Raw genomic sequence first — 16,533 nt, 5'->3', positions numbered from 1 at the left:
AAATCCTCAAGATGGCATTTACATTATTAACATTCTTTCTGTGAGAGGGATCCACGGATAGAAAGACTTGTAATTCTTAAAGGATAAATGTGACTTTGTATATTGCCATCTAGTGTATTTGTTGAGCTTTCAGTAAATGATACTGTAGCCATTTAACTGTTCTGCCCAAATGCATGATGGGAAGTGCAACCATGACTGTGTGTAGTGGCACCAATTGATATTTCTTCTCTGGGTTGGGAAGTAACATAGGGTGTAAAGGAAAAGATCGACTACTACCGTTCTTCCCCACATTGCTTCCCACGATATTTCTAATTGTTGAGAAAGGGATTTTAAGGCTTTAGCCAAATAAAAAGAGGCTTCAAAGACTGCCAAAATTCTCTCTACTCATTTTACGCTGCCAGTTAACTCTATATATAGTTAAAACGGCGCCATTATAGATTGAATGCGACAATGCGTGAGTGGGTCGTGCAGCGCATGCGTTAATTGCATTAAATATTTTAACATGATTAATTTTTAAAAAAGTAATTACTGCCGTTTACGCGATAAATTTGATAGCCCTACTTTAAGCCAAAACTAAAGACTCAGGATGAATGTAAGACATTTTCACTGTAACGTTAAATACAATTAGAAAACGATTTAATAAAAAAAAAAAAAAATACAGTATATTAAAAAAAGGCATGTCCGATATTTTTTTGCCGATTCCGATACTTTGAAAATGACGTGATCGGACCCGATCGATCGGGACATCTTTAGTTATTATTATACTGTACAATGACCCCATTGAATTCTGACTAGGTAAAAAATAATTACAGAACTGAAGCATCATTCGTCCAAAGAGCATGAGTGGCCCCTAGTGGAGAAAATAGTTCCTAGTTTGAATAGTTGAATTTTGAATAGTTCCTTCGTAGTTCCTATTATGAAATTAAAAGGATAATATATCCGGTTTTCCTTTGTCAATCAGTGCCAAATAAAAACTGTGAGAGAGGTTGAAATCTGCGCTTTTGAGTCATTTTGAAGGCTTGTCAAATATTTCATTTTTTTACGGTGCTTTAAAGGGCTTGTGACACAAAAAAAGCATATTTATTTTATATTACGCGCGGTATTTTTTGCTCCTGAATGAAATAGATGTGTGTGGAAGAGATGGTTTATTCAAATTTTTTTAATACTGCGCTATGGAAATGAGAGACTTCCGGCCACGGTCTCAGATTGAGGAAGAAGGCGAATGTGACGTCAGAAGGACTGCGGATTCTGCTGATTTTGCAGATTAAATTGTTTATTTTTTGCGTCACGCCAGCCCAATGTGCTGCAGGCTTTTGTTGCCACACCAGGGAGAGTGGCGTGATGCTTTTTGGATTTCCAAAAGATCCTGTTCACTGTGACGAATGGGCAAAACAAGTCAGACAATCATGAGACCATTGGACGGATGACTGTGAGTAAGCGACGTGTTTTATGTTATGTCAAATACTGGGATCATGGCAAACGTTTTAATAAGGAGGTGGTTTGCATTTTGTGGGTGACAATGCTTCCTGTTCACCGAAAAGGCCACTCGGCCGATGACTGGTGGCTTGTCACACACCATGGTTGCCTGCCGATAAAGGCGTGCTCGCTGATAGACCGCTATCCTTGGCTCACGTCACAGGTTCTCGATTGTGTCGAGACTTTGACCCCCCCTCAGCCCTCTTCACGTGCCCACCTAGAGAGCGCTATACTCGGCTCGGACTTGGGCAGCCACGCACTCCGGCGTCGGCCGGTTCTTCCACTGACAATGCGCCATTTTCGGCAACAAGCACTGCCTGCCTGCCGGGGCCGCAGCAGAACAACGAACCGAAACTTGTTCGCCGCCAGGGGCTGGCCGATCGGTGAAGACAATCAACCCTGCCGCCATGTGTGACATGAGTCGGGGTAGTTTTGTGTGATTTTTCATTTTCGAAAGGCGAGGAAATGACTTGAAAGAGCCGCTCGGTTCGGGTTAGCATGTCGCCTAGCTCTCACGCCTCCTGTTTTGTTGGCACTCTTTCTTCAGTCTCCGAAGCCGGCGCAGGGATATGACAAAAGCCGGACTATCTCCGGTGGCATAAAATACCGTTTGGAAGGTTGTTGGCAGTTTTGATCATTATGCAGTAATTTAGCCCTTTCGTACTGAATAAATGCATTTTTAGTATTTCATATTCCATTTAGCGCTAGACTGTTATTTGTCATGACCATACAATTTATTTAGCAATTGGGCAAAAATACTTAGGTAAAAAGAATACCCTGTAAAAATATTGGAGTAGAGAGACAAAAACAATGACATTTTGCTGCTTTCTGTCACATTTTCCTTGTTCTGAATCTTTGCCATCAGGCTGAATCCAAAATCCGCTGAAATCGTTACTCTGCCGACGTCATCGTCCAGATGGAGGCGCTAGAGCGCTATGATGACAGGCGGGGCTAAACGGCAGATTAAAAGACTCGTTTCTCGTCATCGGCGCTTTGCTAAATTGCTGTATATAGTCAAATTGTCTCATAATACGATTTTATTTCACATAATAATGCTATTGAAGACTTTTTTTTTTCTGTCACAGGCACTTTAAAGACGCCCTGTGATTGTACAGGTCGCTGTGATCATAGAACGGCAAGCTTGAGTCTGATTTGTATTATGTAGTCATGTGATATTTGTTCTGACATCTCAATGGTGAAACTGTTAGGGCTACTGTTGGCATTGCTGGAAAAAAAAGTAGGGCTGTCAAACGATTCAAATTTTTAATCGCGTTAATTACAGCTTGAAAATTAATTAATCGTAATTAATCGCAATTAATCGCAATTCAAACCATCTATAAAATATGCCATATTTTTCTGTAAATTATATATATATTCTGTAAAATAAATTGTTGGAATGGAAAGATAAGACACAAGATGGATATATACATTCAACATACGGTACATAAGGACTGTATTTGTTTATTACAACAATAAATCAACAAGATGGCATTAACATTATTAACATTCTGTTAAAGCGATCCATGGATAGAAAGACTTGTAGTTCTTAAAAGATAAATGTTAGTACAAGTTATAGAAATTTTATATTAAAACCCCTCTTAATGTTTTCATTGTAATAAAATTTGTAAAATTTTCAATCAAAAAATAAACTAGTAGCCCGCCATTGTTGATGTCAATAATTACTTACACAGTGCTCATGGGTGGTGAAGCCTATAAAATCAGTCTCACCCAAGCGCCAGCAGAGGGCGGCAAAACTACATAAAACACAATGAACAAGTGGGCATTTCACTCTACTGACATTTAAATCTGAGCGGGACATGTGCGTTAATTGTGTCAAATATTTTAACGTGATTAATTTAAAAAAATAATTGCCGCCTGTTAACGCGATAATTTAAAATCTAATATGTAGAATAAAAAGGAAAAATGTAACGACTAGTGTAGCCCAAAGTAGCGGAGTAAGAGTAGCGTTTCTTCTTTACAACTCTACTCAAGTAAAAGTAAAAAGTATGGCTTAGTAAAACTACTCCTAAAATTGACATCTTTCGCAAAAAGTTACTCAAGTAAATGTAATGGAGTAAATGTAACGCGTTACGACCCACCTCTGACGAATGAATGAACGTTAATTCGCTGCCAAACTCCCAGTTCAAATGGATTGGACATCTATCGCCGTCTACGGCACTGAAACATGATCACTCAAAAATCCTCCACTAAATCCCTCACAAATCAATCAGGTAGCTAAACTAAAAACAAAATTCCTTGGCAGAGGTATCAAGCAGAAGAAGCAATGGCCACAGAAGGGAACAGTTAGCCCTTTGTGGCTCGGTCCGAACAATGCCCCCACACTAAACGAGGGAATTGTTACGAGGGGACTCGCTAGCGGGGGTGCGGATGGCGTCGGTGGGCGGGGGGGCCGTGGCGGGCCGGCATTGGGGCTTGGTACAGAGAGTGGCGACTGGCTTCGGCGCACGTCGGGGTGACGGGAAGGCAGCTCGTGACTGGCCTACACAGGTATTGAGCTATCATTTGTGTATTGATGATGTGAACGCTTTTATTTGGTGTAGTAATGTAGGGCTTGTTATTGTATAGCAGCACACAGTGAGGTTTCTGTGCATATTTTTTATTATTTTTTTGCATGTTAACAAGTAGTGACGCTAGTAGGAGTACAGTCCTACTCACTATTAGTGGCGCCCTTTCATTTTTTTATATACAATATCTGGAAATTACAAATTTACAATGTCAAGATATTTTAATTTGAACTATTTGAACAAAGGACAAAGTCAATTTGTATATTTCTGTTGTTAAACATTTACATTTTCGTTGATGACAGTACTGTAATTTTCAGACTATAAACTGCAACTTTTCCCCCTCATTTTAAATCCTGTGGCTTATAGTCAAGTGCGGCTTAATTGTTGATTTATTTGAGTTAATAGGTAACACTTTACTTGACAGCGTGGTCATAAGACTGTCATAATTATGACATGACACTGTCATCGGCATTAATGAATGCTTATGACAGATTTCATTAAGTGTCATCCAGCAAATTTTGTCAATAACTCACCGGATCTGTCATCAGCATGAGCTGTTGTTGCGTCAGCAGACTGCAAGGTAGTGTGGCTGCGCGCTGCCAACTATTGGACGGGAGTAGAAGTGCAGCCACTGAATTGTTTATTTCCGCCTAAAACACACGTGTAAGGATCGATCGTGTAAGGACGGATTCTGAATCGATACGAGAATTGAATGACATATTTTATTTTTACACCCATCACTCAACATCGTTGACAAAAACGTTTAAACTAGGGCTGTCAAACGATTAAAATTTTTCATCGAGTTAATTACAGCTTAAAAATTAATCGTAATTAATCGCAATTAATCGCAATTCAAACCATCTATAAAATATGCCATATTTTTCTGTAAATTATATATATATTCTGTAAAATAATTTGTTGGAATGGAAAGATAAGACACAAGATGGATATATACATTCAACATAAGGACCGTAGTGGGCATTTCACTCTACTGTCATTTAAATCTGTCTATGCTGTTCTCACTCCGAAGCGTCTACTTTTTCCAAAGCTAGACAGCTAGTGAACGACGCCTTAACAATCAGACTTCTTCCTTTTTCATCTGATTTATAAATAAAATGGCCTCAAACCACTGTCCTCTTTAGACAATAGTGAAACTACAAAAAAAAAAGTACACAAGCATTGCATTAGCAACAACGTTAGCTTAGCACGCTATACAGGTTCACTAAACATAAACAAAAAGCGTCTCATACAAAAAATATAACATTTCGCTTACTAACATAATATGTACATTCTTTACAACAACCATACTTACGGACAAATCTTGTCCAAGGATCATATAAGCACAACATTACAACGTAGGCGTCAGCTCGAGACGTCGTGCAGCCATACTGAACTGGCAAGAAAGCAATAAACCATGTCGCAAAGCGACCACAAGAGTTTGCTGTTAGACAGCAAAAAAAACCTTGCTGTGAAACTTACCAAAAGGCAGAATACTGTCTGAGCGGGACATGTGCGTTAATTGCGTCAAATATTTTAACGTGATTAATTAAAAAAATTAATTACCGCGCGTTAACGCGATAATTTTGACAGCCCTAGTTTAAACACTAGTAAATTTATTTACATTGTTGGTACTACATAGTTTTAAGTTGTTTGCAATAACTCGAATTAGTTCCTGGGTCAAACTGCCACCATCACAAAACCTTAATTAGATGGAGCTTTGCAAGGTAAAGGCCCAGATAGTAAAATTTCTATTTTTTTTAAAAATGGCGTTTCTTCAGGGCGCCGCACAGCCCAAACTGTTCGACCAACCATCACCATTCAAATATCGAAGTGACTGGAATTTTTGCCCGGCGTAGGGAATTCTTCGAATGACCCCCCCAAAATTTTCCGTTTGCCAAAAAAATGCGGTTTAAATAAAAAAAATCTAGTCCTTCAATTTTTGACCAAATTTACAAAAATCAAAAATTTCAGGACAGTAAAGGGCACAATAGTTGTACGCAGATTTTGCCAAAAACTTGCGGTTCCCCCAAAATTCCCCAAAAACTGTCCCATTCCTTTCTAATGAGATGCCATTGACAACCATGTACGTCCAAATTTCCCATTCATTTTCAAAGGAAACATACGGTGGGGCAAATAACTATTTAGTCAACCACCAATTGTGCAAGTTCTCCTACTTGAAAATATTACAGAGCCCTGGAATTGTCAACATGGGTAAACCTCAACCATGAGTGTGATTTTTAAAGAATTTATTTCCAAATTACAGTGGAAAATAAGTATTTGGTCACCTACTAACAAGCAAGATTTCTGGCTGTCAAAGAGGTCTAACTTCTTCTAACGAGGTCTAACGGGCTAGGCTCTAGGCTACACTTGTTACCTGTATTAATGGCACCTGTTTTAACTAATTATCGGTATAAAAGACACCTGTCCGCAACCTCAGTCAGTCACACTCACAACTCCACTATGGCCAAGACTAAAGCAAGGCCGGCCCAGCCTATACGCAAACTATGCAGCTGCTTAGGGCCCCTGACCACTAAGAGCCCCCAATCTGGCAACCTCATTTTATACGTTGTTAATAGAGCATCGTGAATAATGTGTCGCGCATTGCCGTTTATCGGTGCAAACATCCATTTTCTTGTCATTACAATCTGGCAACCCGGGGAGTGACGTTGAACCTGCTTTGCAATGATTGGTGCTCAAAGGCAAGGCAAGGCAAGGCAAATTTATTTATATAGCACAATTCAACACAAGGCAATTCAAAGTGCTTTACATCACACGAAGACCATAAAAATCACATTTAAATCAACACAACGTAAAAACCAAGACAAAAGATCACATTTAATCACAGAATAAAAATAAATAAATGAAAATAAAACAAAAAATAAAGCAAAAACTACTACAAATAATAATCATTGAAATCAGCAATGGAACTCAAACTTGCATGGAAAATAGATGCACGAATATGAGGAAGAGAATTTATCCTTCTAGAGCAGGGAAACGAAAAATCTGATTAATATACAAAATATGGACGTATGGGTTGGATTGCATGTATGGGTTTCACAGTACAATGTGACGAAAATTATGGGCCCCTTGGCATTATTTTGCTTAGGGCCCCCAAATGGCCTGGGCCGGCCCTGGGTGTATCTACACAGAAAGACAAACAGGTACATGTTTTTTACCATCTGTGAAGAATGCCAAAGTAATATTATTCATGACTGTTTTGAACTGCCCTCTCGTGGACGTGTCATACACAAGAAAGGGGTCGCAATGATTAAGTCATAATTCTTGAGATTCAATTGGATTTTGTTATTTATTAGAGATGTCCCAATCGATCGGCATCCCGATCGATCGGGTCCGATCACGTCATTTTCAAAGTACCGGAATCGGCAAAAAATTATCGACCATGCCTTTTTAAAAAAAAAAATATATATATATATATGTATATATATATATATGTGTATATATATATATATATATATATATATATATATATATATATATATATATGTATATATATATATGTATACACAGTACTGTGCAAAAGTTTTAGGAAGGACACCTGCCTAAAACTTTTGCACAGTACTGTATATTTTTGTTATATTATGTATATACAGGATATACTGTATGTATATATTTTCCCCAAGTGGAAGCTTCCATGATCCTAACAAATTTAATAAAAAAAAATATATATATATATTTTAATTAAATCGTTTTCTAATTGTATTTAACGTTACAGACATAATATGTCACACTCATCCAGAGTCTTTAGTTTAGGCTTAAGGTAGAGTTATCAACTTTATCCCGATAACGGCGGTAATTAAATTTTTAAAAGATGTATCACGTTAAAATATTAATATTAATGCATGCGCTGCACGACCCACTCGCGCATTGTCGCACTCAATCTGTAATGGCGCCGTTTTCCGTACATAGAGAGATAAAAGGCAGCGTAAAATGAGTAGAGTGAATTTTTTGCAGCCTTTAGAACTTTTTTTTAATTGGCTAAAGCCTTACAATCCCTCTCCCTATGATTAGAAATATCATGGGAAGCAATGTGGGGAAGCAAGGTAGCAATTGATCTTTTTCTTAACACCTTATGTTATTTCCCAACGCAGAGAAGATATATCAATTGGTAGCACTACGCACAGTCATAGTTCCACTTCTATGCGGCGGCATAGGGTTGGTCGCCAACGGGCTTACACTCATTAGAGATTCACACGATTACTGGGTTCTAGATCACAGAACTGATTTGTGTACACTCTACCCCTTTCAATCACTTAGCTTATAGGCTTATAGACACCCCCATCCTCCCCTTTCACTGGCCAATAGGCCCCCACATGGTGTAAACCGGAAATACATCTCGCTGACGATAGCACCAGCATATTAGTAACTTGTTTAGATGTTCAATGTATTTCTTGTTGTTGTTTGTGTATGTGTTTCTTTCCCTTCTTCTCTTGTATTTCTTTTCTTCTGTCCCCCCATAATCCCTTCCTGTTCGCTGCTTTGTCATAATAAAAAGGTATTTTGAATGATCACAATGGGAGTATGTCAGACTCTCAATGTGAAACATTAAAACTGTTCAGAATCCGGGCACTTAGACTTCCATTCTCTGTGTCAAACAGCTGAACAGGACAGGTTTAAAAAAAAAAAAAAAAAAAAAAAAAAAAAGAAATATGGGAAGCAATGTGGGGAAGCAAGGTAGCAATTGATCTTTTTCTTAACACCTTATGTGATTTCTCAACGCAGAGAAGATATATCAATTGGTAGCACTACGCACAGTCATTGTTCCACTTCCCATCATGCATTTGGGTTGAATGGCTGCAGTATCATTTACTGAAAGCTCAACAAATACACTAGATGGCAATATTTAGTCACAATATACTAAGTCACAAGTCTTTCTATCCGTGGATCCCTCTCACAGAAAGAATGTTAATAATGTAAATGCCATCTTGATCATTTATTGTCACAACAAACAAATACAGTACAAATTTACTGTATGTTGAATGTACTGTATATATTCGTCCGAGTTTTATTCATTTTTTTCTTAATGCATTGCCAAAATGTATATGATCGGGAAAAATTATCGGGAATGATTGGAATTGAATCGGGAGCAAAAAAAAAGCAATCGGATCGGGAAATATCGGGATCGGCAGATACTCAAACTAAAACGATCGGGATCAGATTGGGAGTAAAAAAACATGATCGGAACAACCCTATTATTTATACATTTTTTTCTTGTTAAGTGGCTCCACTTTCTGTTTTCAGTTCTTCCCTCATGTTCCCTTTACGTCTGCTAGCTTGGCCCCAATTTTGTTTGTATTTACCCGCGCGTGTCAAAGCGAGTCCGTTTCGGTGGCCCCCCCTTCGGTTCCGAGCGGAAAAAAGGCGGCGCTCCCAAACGGCCGCGGATGCCCGTGGATCGCCATCTGCCCGCTGGCAACGCGGTCCTCGTTCTCTGCGCTTCTGCCAAATGAAACTCTGATGCTGTTGGTGTTTACTCTTTAGATAGATAGAATTGCAATTCTCTGTCACATTAAACACAGTTTTAACATTAACATAGTGCTTAAGCATCATGTTAAGTCAATTTCAGATTTGTTTTGAAATGATCTTCCCATGGTGGGAAAACTGATGCTTCGACACCCAGCTGCACACATATTGTCTTCCCATATGTTGTAGGGATAGAATAGACCCTACCATTATTAAGTGTATTATTTGCAATATGTTCGGACTTAATTTGTCCCTTTTCATTTGCTGAATGTGCCGGTCCGTTTTCTGTCCCCCTCAAACGTACGTTTGATTGGCTGATGACTCAACCCCCTCCCGCCACACAGACACACACTCACACAGCCCCGACAGATTCATGTCGACAACATTCCACCTCCTCCGCCCCCTTCGAAGAGAAGGGATATTACTTTTTTTCAGCCATCAGCAGCTACTCTAAGTAATGTAAAAAGACGTCAATGTTGTGGCGGTGGGGGAAACTCAACTAATTTTGAATAATGATATTGACGGGTAACATTCATCAGACACTGCGCCACGCCTTCAAGTAGGGGGCCGTCCTACACTCCGCTTCAGTCCGTCGCAGTTATTCTCCATCACCGAATTTAGGTTGAAAAAGTACGAAAGCTGTACCGCATACAAACAGGATGGATCGTATCAGGAGTGATTTGTTCGAGGATTCAAGGTAATTATTTTATTTTTCGTACCATGCATGCATTTTGAAATATTGTGAAAAAAATAAATGGGAGAAATTAACCGCTATGGCATTGGCGTCATAATTCGCAATATTTACGTAAAATAAATATGCTAATTGGCCATTTTTTTTCCTCCAAAAATTGAGACTGTTTTACGTCCACATCTATAAAGAATACAAGGATTTAAGCATTTATTCCCAAAAATTTCAACGTAAAAAGCTCTTTGTGGTGATAAGGCAACGCCACAGTGGCTTAAAGACTAGCAGCACATTCGACATATTTACGTAAAATAAATGCTAACTGCCCGTTTTTTTTTTTTTTTTTTTTTTTGCTTTTAACCAAGAATCGAGACTATTTTACGTCTATATTAAGAATTCAGGGATTTAAGCATTTATTCCCCCCAAAAAATCAACATAAAAAGCTCTTTGTTGTGATAAGGCGGAGCCGCGGTGGCTTAAAGACTAGCAGTACATTTGACATATTTACGTAAAATAAATGCTAACTGCCAGTTTTTTTTTTTTTTTGCTTTTAACCAAGAATTTAGACTGTTTTACGTCCACACCTATATAGAATTCAGGGATTTAAGCATTTAAGCCCAAAAATTTCAACGTAAAAATCTCTGTTGTGCTAAGGCGGAGCACAGTGGCTAGCAGCACATTCGACATATTAACGTAAAATAAATGCTAACTCCCCGTTTTTGTTTTTTTTTGCTTTTAACCAGAATAGAGACTGTTTTACATCTATATCTATAAAGAATTCAGGGATTTAAGCATTTATTCACAAGATTTTCAACTTAAAAGGCTCTTTGTCTGTGTTTCCACTCGGTCAGCTTTGACGGAGATACGCCCTATTATTAATCGGCCCCATACCCGTGTCCCGTCAATATCATTATGATGTCTATGTGGGATATAAGAGGTTTTTATTCCGGCTAGCAGCAGCTACTCTAAGTAATGTGAAAAGACATCAAAGGTGTGGAGGTGGGGGAAACTCCACTAATTTTGCTACTGGAAATCCAACCTGCATCAGCGTTAGCATAACATTAACATGTGTGAACTTGCTAACCTGCAAAACTACTGCGGTCAGGCCAACCTCCGCAAGGAACAACAAAGTAAAGCTAGCCGTCCCTCAGTTTGATCATTTGCATTATGTGCAACTACTTTGGTTTGAGTCTTGATGTCTAGTCTAGTATGCCTCAGATGTTTGTCCACCAGTGTCGCTAAAATCAACCAAAACTGAAAAGTTATAAAGTGTTGCTTTAAGTCAATGACGGCATATATCGGTATCGATTTGATATCAGACGAGCTTAAAAGGAAGAGGAAAATGCGACATTGTTTCTGTCATATGTTCACAATGCTTGACATTTTCACATTGTACGTGGCATACGCAGAGGTGTCGCGTCCCATTAGGCAAACCAGGCAATTGCCTAGAGCCTCCAAGCTAGCAGGGGCCCCCAGAGGGCCAACAGATTTAGCACACGTAGCTTTACCAGTAAAAGCCTTGTGTCTGAGTTCACGTCCCTTCACTGGCTCTACACTACCCCCCCCCCCCCCCCCAACGTGACTCAGAGTGAGAGTGAGATTTGGCTTTGATTTGATTTGCCTTTTTTTTTTATTGGCGTATACCCAAAATGAAAAGTTATCTTTCTGGAAACGACAAAAGAAAGAAAAAAGCAGAAGAGGAGAAAGAAGCTAGACAGCAATGAGTGTGCTATGTTACTGTAGTTTTATGTCCTAATGTAATAGAAGCCGGGCACTTTGAGTGTCCTAAAAAGTGCTCTATGAGACCGAGGCGTTATTATACTTTTATTAAATATGCTTTTGCTCCAAGTCCAACTGTCCCCCTTACTTGTTGCCTGGAGCCCCCCGGGACCCTTGCTACGCCTCTGGGCGTACGTCAGCTTGCATCGTAGCAGTGTTTGGGTCGTGTCACTCATGTGAGATGTGCTGTGCCTCTCCCTCACTCTCCTCACTGAGTTTAGGATGTGATTCAGGATACGCTGCGCTCCATCTTGCTTGTTTGGAAACATGGTAAGATTTATTTTCTTATCTTGGCAAGCAAGAATATGCAAAGTTGCTTTAGCCTTTAAAGGTCTGTGCTGAATGATCATCAGACGCTTGTAATCCTAGTGTTAGCATAGCATTTGCATTCGTTTCAGTATTAGCATTAGCTTCAGAATGGCGAGCGTCTTCTTATAACACTGGCCAGTGTAAAGCGGAACCACTTGGCTTTTCTGGTCAGTAAGTCTAGAGGATTTTAAATGCTCGGAAAACTTTTTTAAATTATTTTTTTCATACAGTTTGTGGCTTCTAGGTAGGTTTAACTGAAAATAATGTACTGTACTGTACTGTAATGTACTGTTAATGTAATGTAATGTTCATGCTGAGTGTGTATTATCAACGCAAAGTTGTAGTTGTCCTTTTAGACGCTACAATATTTTCATTCGAAATTGATGGAAACATTTATTTTTGGACTAAAACTTTAAAATTTTAATTTTACAGATTAATGTGAGTAAGTGTCGACTAAAACTAGACAAAGATGAAAACATTTTAAAAAGACTAAACTATGACTAAGACTACTGTCATTTTAGGACTATACGGCACACCTGACTATAAACCGCCACCCATCAAATTTGACACGAAAACGGCATTTGTTCATTGATAAGCCGCACTGGACTATAAGCCGCAGCTGTCCCCACTGTATTATGGGATATTTACACCAAAAGATATTAACCGGTAACACTTTATTTGACAGCGGCATCATAAGACCGTCATAAGACCAAATGAACCACAATGAAGCTTTGAACCAATTGGCTGCAACATTTCATTGGTTCAAGAAGCTTCATTTTGTCATCACTGCTCCCTTGGGGGAGACAGTCAACCACAGCTGTCAACACTATTGTTGTCATTGACATGCCTCCTAGCATACAATGCAGTGCTACACATGTAAATAACAATCAAAAATCAAAATCAAAAATGTTGTGCGCCAATTTTATCTTCAGTTACTGTTCTAGTTCTTTCATTAATTCCTAGTTCTGGTATTTTGGAAACACATTTGACAGACCATAGTAATTATGACATGACACTGCCATGAGCATTAATGAATGCTTATGACAGATGTCATTTTGTGTCAAATTATTTCACTTTTGAATGGATGTAAAAGATCCAAGCTGGACATAAATGAAGTTAGTGGCATAATTTGCCAGATGACACTTAATGACAGTGTTTCCCACAGGATTTTAGGAGACTGTGGTGGGAGGGTCTCTGACCAGTGTTTCCCATAGGATTTTTTGAAACTGTGGTGGTGGGCTGCATCGGAGTCGGACAGCCTCACCATGTCGTGCCACGGCGAAATTTTTTTTTTTTTCTCCATTATTTTTTTCCCCCAAGAAGAACCATAACAAAGATATATTTGCAATATTTCATTAGCTAGCTCTCAGCTACGGTACATATATGTAAAATGCGTAGCTGATTACAGCTACGTTACCCTATGTAATAATGTGACTTTTTTTCTCGTAGCAATAGTACGACTTACATCTCGTAGTGACTCAGGGTTGGCAACCCAAACTGTTGAAAGAGCCATATTTGACACCCCCCCCCCCCCAAAAAAAAAACAAAAAAACTGATACAGTATGTCTGGAGCAGCAAAAAATTCAAAGCCTTGTACAAGCCTTATAATTATCAATACTAGCTATATTAGCCTACTATAAAAATGACTAAGTTGGCTAGAAATATATAATTAGCCTTCATGATTAAATGTTTATTTTCCCTGCAGTGGATCCTATAGCGCACCACGTGACTACTCTGTTGTACGATGCCACCACAAGTTTAACTTCATTACAATATTAATGAATTGAAAGAATGTTTGTGTCATGTTTGTCCTCCTAGAAGTGCTATTAAAACAAAAAAGAAAATTTCCCTCCCCCATCTTTTTCCATTAAAAAAAAAAAAAAAAAAGCAGCGCTAAAGAGCCGCATGCGGCCCGAGAGCCGCGGGTTTCAGACTGCCGTCGTAGTCAGTGTTTCCCACAAATGAACGAGACTGTGGCGGCCACGCGAAATGTCCCCCCTGACGGGAGCGCCCACACGTCACTCGTACAAACAGCCTTTTCTTACCAATCGATGGACACGGAAACGACGTTCTTGTACCGTGAATATATATCATTTTACTCTGCTTGAACTAATAAATATTTTACTGTGACCAACGCTCTGAAAATAGAGCAAGGCTTTATTTTGGGCCCCGCCTCTCCGTGAAGTTCAATCAAAGTTTGCTTTCCGTCCAAGACGGCCGTCCACCGCTCACTTTCGCCAAAAAGTCCGATCCAAACTATTGTAATGCCCCGGATATGGGGAAGAAGGAGAGAAGTCTGTATTTGCTTACCCACTTGATTGTGGTAACAATAATACAGAAAAACAATAACAAAAAAATAACAGCGTGCTGCTAAGACATGCGACCGCTATCTCTCGCTATCTCGCTCGTTCTCCCATTCTTCCTACTCGTTCCCCTTGCGTCGCTTAAATAAATAAATAAAAAAAAATACTACTCTAAAAAGCTACTCAGAGTGGAGTGGGCTACAGCTGTGTAATCGGCTGACTGACGCATCTGATTATTATCTTTTTTTTTTTTTTCCGCCGGGGGGGGGGGGGGGGCAAACGAGACTGTGGCGGGCCGCCACAGTCTCGTTCATTTGTGGGAAACACTGAATGACATCTGTCATAAGCATTCATTAATGCCCATGATAGTGTTGTGTCATAATTATGACGGTCTTATGGCAATCTTATGACGATGCTGTCAAATAAAGTGTTAGCTATTAACCCAAATAAATCAACAAATAAACCGCACTGGACTATAAGCCGCAGGATTCAAAATGAACAAAAAAAATGCGGCTTATAGTTTGAAATTTTCGGTAATAAGTATTTTCCTCCAAAAGACTAGGACTAAGACAAAAATTAAAAGGGCTGCCATAAACAACACTGTCTGGAAGGATTTAAATATGAATCATACTTCATGCATTCAGTGGTTAAACACATAGCAACACTTATAGCCAGATGATAAAAGAGTTCTCATATATTCTTTATCTTCTGCAAAGATTGTGGAACAATACTGTTCCTTTCTGAGCAATAGAACCATCAAAATTACTTTGTAAATGACCAAAATGAGACAATACAATATAACGATATGATTTTACTGTAAAATGGTACGGAGTTTGATTTGTCTATATTATTCAATCCAAAAAAAAGTCGCTTAAAAAAAAAAGTTTCTTCAATCAAAATGTTTGTTTTCAACCCCCCCCCCAAAAAAAGTCACTACAATCCCCCCCAAAATGTGTTTGAATCCAAAACTAAATTTGACTCCAAAAAAAGCATCCAAAACTATTTTTCTTTGAATTATTTTATTATTTATATTTGAATTATTATTTTTTTAATTGAAACAACTTTTTTGATTGAAGTAATGTTCTTTTGCGTTTGCGTTCTTTTGCAAAGACATTTGTGTCTTTATTATTCAATCAATAATTAAGTTGCTTCAAACCCCCCCAAATATTTTCAAACGAATAATCACTTCAATCAAATCAATCAAAAAAAAAAAAAAAAAAAAAAAAATCACTCATAGAAAAGTTTTTGATGGTGAAAAATGTTTTGGGAAAAAAAGCGTTCAAAACTTTTTGCACCTAAAAAAAGTGAGTTGAAAATTTTTTGCACTTCAGTCAAAACAAATAAAAATTTAAATAAAAATAATATTTTTCCCTAAAACATTATTTTTAGAGGAAGGCAATTTTATTTTTGCAAATGATTTTTTTCTTTGATTGAAAATATTTTTGGGGGATTGAATAATTTAGACACAAATGTCCTACTCATTATATGGCCCAAACACAAAAAGTATTGCTTTAATCAAAGAAAACATTTTCAATGAAAAATTAAGTGTTCAAATGCAAATTTTTGAGTCTCAAATATTTGTTCACATTCAAAAACTTTTTTTTCTATCATTGAATTTTTTAAATATTTTTTTTATTAATGAAGTGATTTTTCTTTTGGAAAAAAACGTTTTTTTGTTTGAAGCAACTTATTTTTTGATAGAATAATAAAGACACAGATGTGCTTGCCAAAATGCGGCCCAAACGCAAAACAACATTACTTCAATCAAAAAAGTTGTTTCGATCAAAAAGAAACCTCACTTCAATCAAAAATAATTAATTCAAAAATCAAAAATAAGTTTTCAAAAAATAGTTTTCAAACGCTTTTTTTTGAGTCTCAATTTAATTTCTGCATTCAAATTTGTTTTGACTGAAGTGAATTTTTTGGATTGAAAATATTCGGCGGAAAGGCAAGGCAAATTTATTTATATAACACA

General features: G+C 38.1%; 1 protein-coding gene across 6 annotated transcripts in view; it reads left to right on the top strand.

Annotated features, from left to right (window-relative positions):
* Positions 1-3,924: 3,924 nt before the first annotated feature.
* LOC130915068 (myelin-associated glycoprotein-like) overlaps positions 3,925-16,533 on the top strand; it is a 59,213-nt gene continuing 46,604 nt past the window's right edge. For 4 of the 6 annotated variants that reach the window (XM_057834771.1, XM_057834772.1, XM_057834770.1 and 1 more), the window contains exon 1: positions 3,925-3,984. The gene's annotated coding sequence lies outside the window, so the exon portion shown is untranslated. The remainder of the gene's footprint in view (positions 3,985-16,533) is intronic. The other 2 variants (XM_057834775.1, XM_057834773.1) reach the window with 1 other exon arrangement.

Source organism: Corythoichthys intestinalis, chromosome 4, assembly GCF_030265065.1.
Source record: "Corythoichthys intestinalis isolate RoL2023-P3 chromosome 4, ASM3026506v1, whole genome shotgun sequence".
Taxonomy (NCBI): domain Eukaryota; kingdom Metazoa; phylum Chordata; class Actinopteri; order Syngnathiformes; family Syngnathidae; genus Corythoichthys; species Corythoichthys intestinalis.
This window is presented reverse-complemented; position numbering and strand designations above follow the sequence as displayed.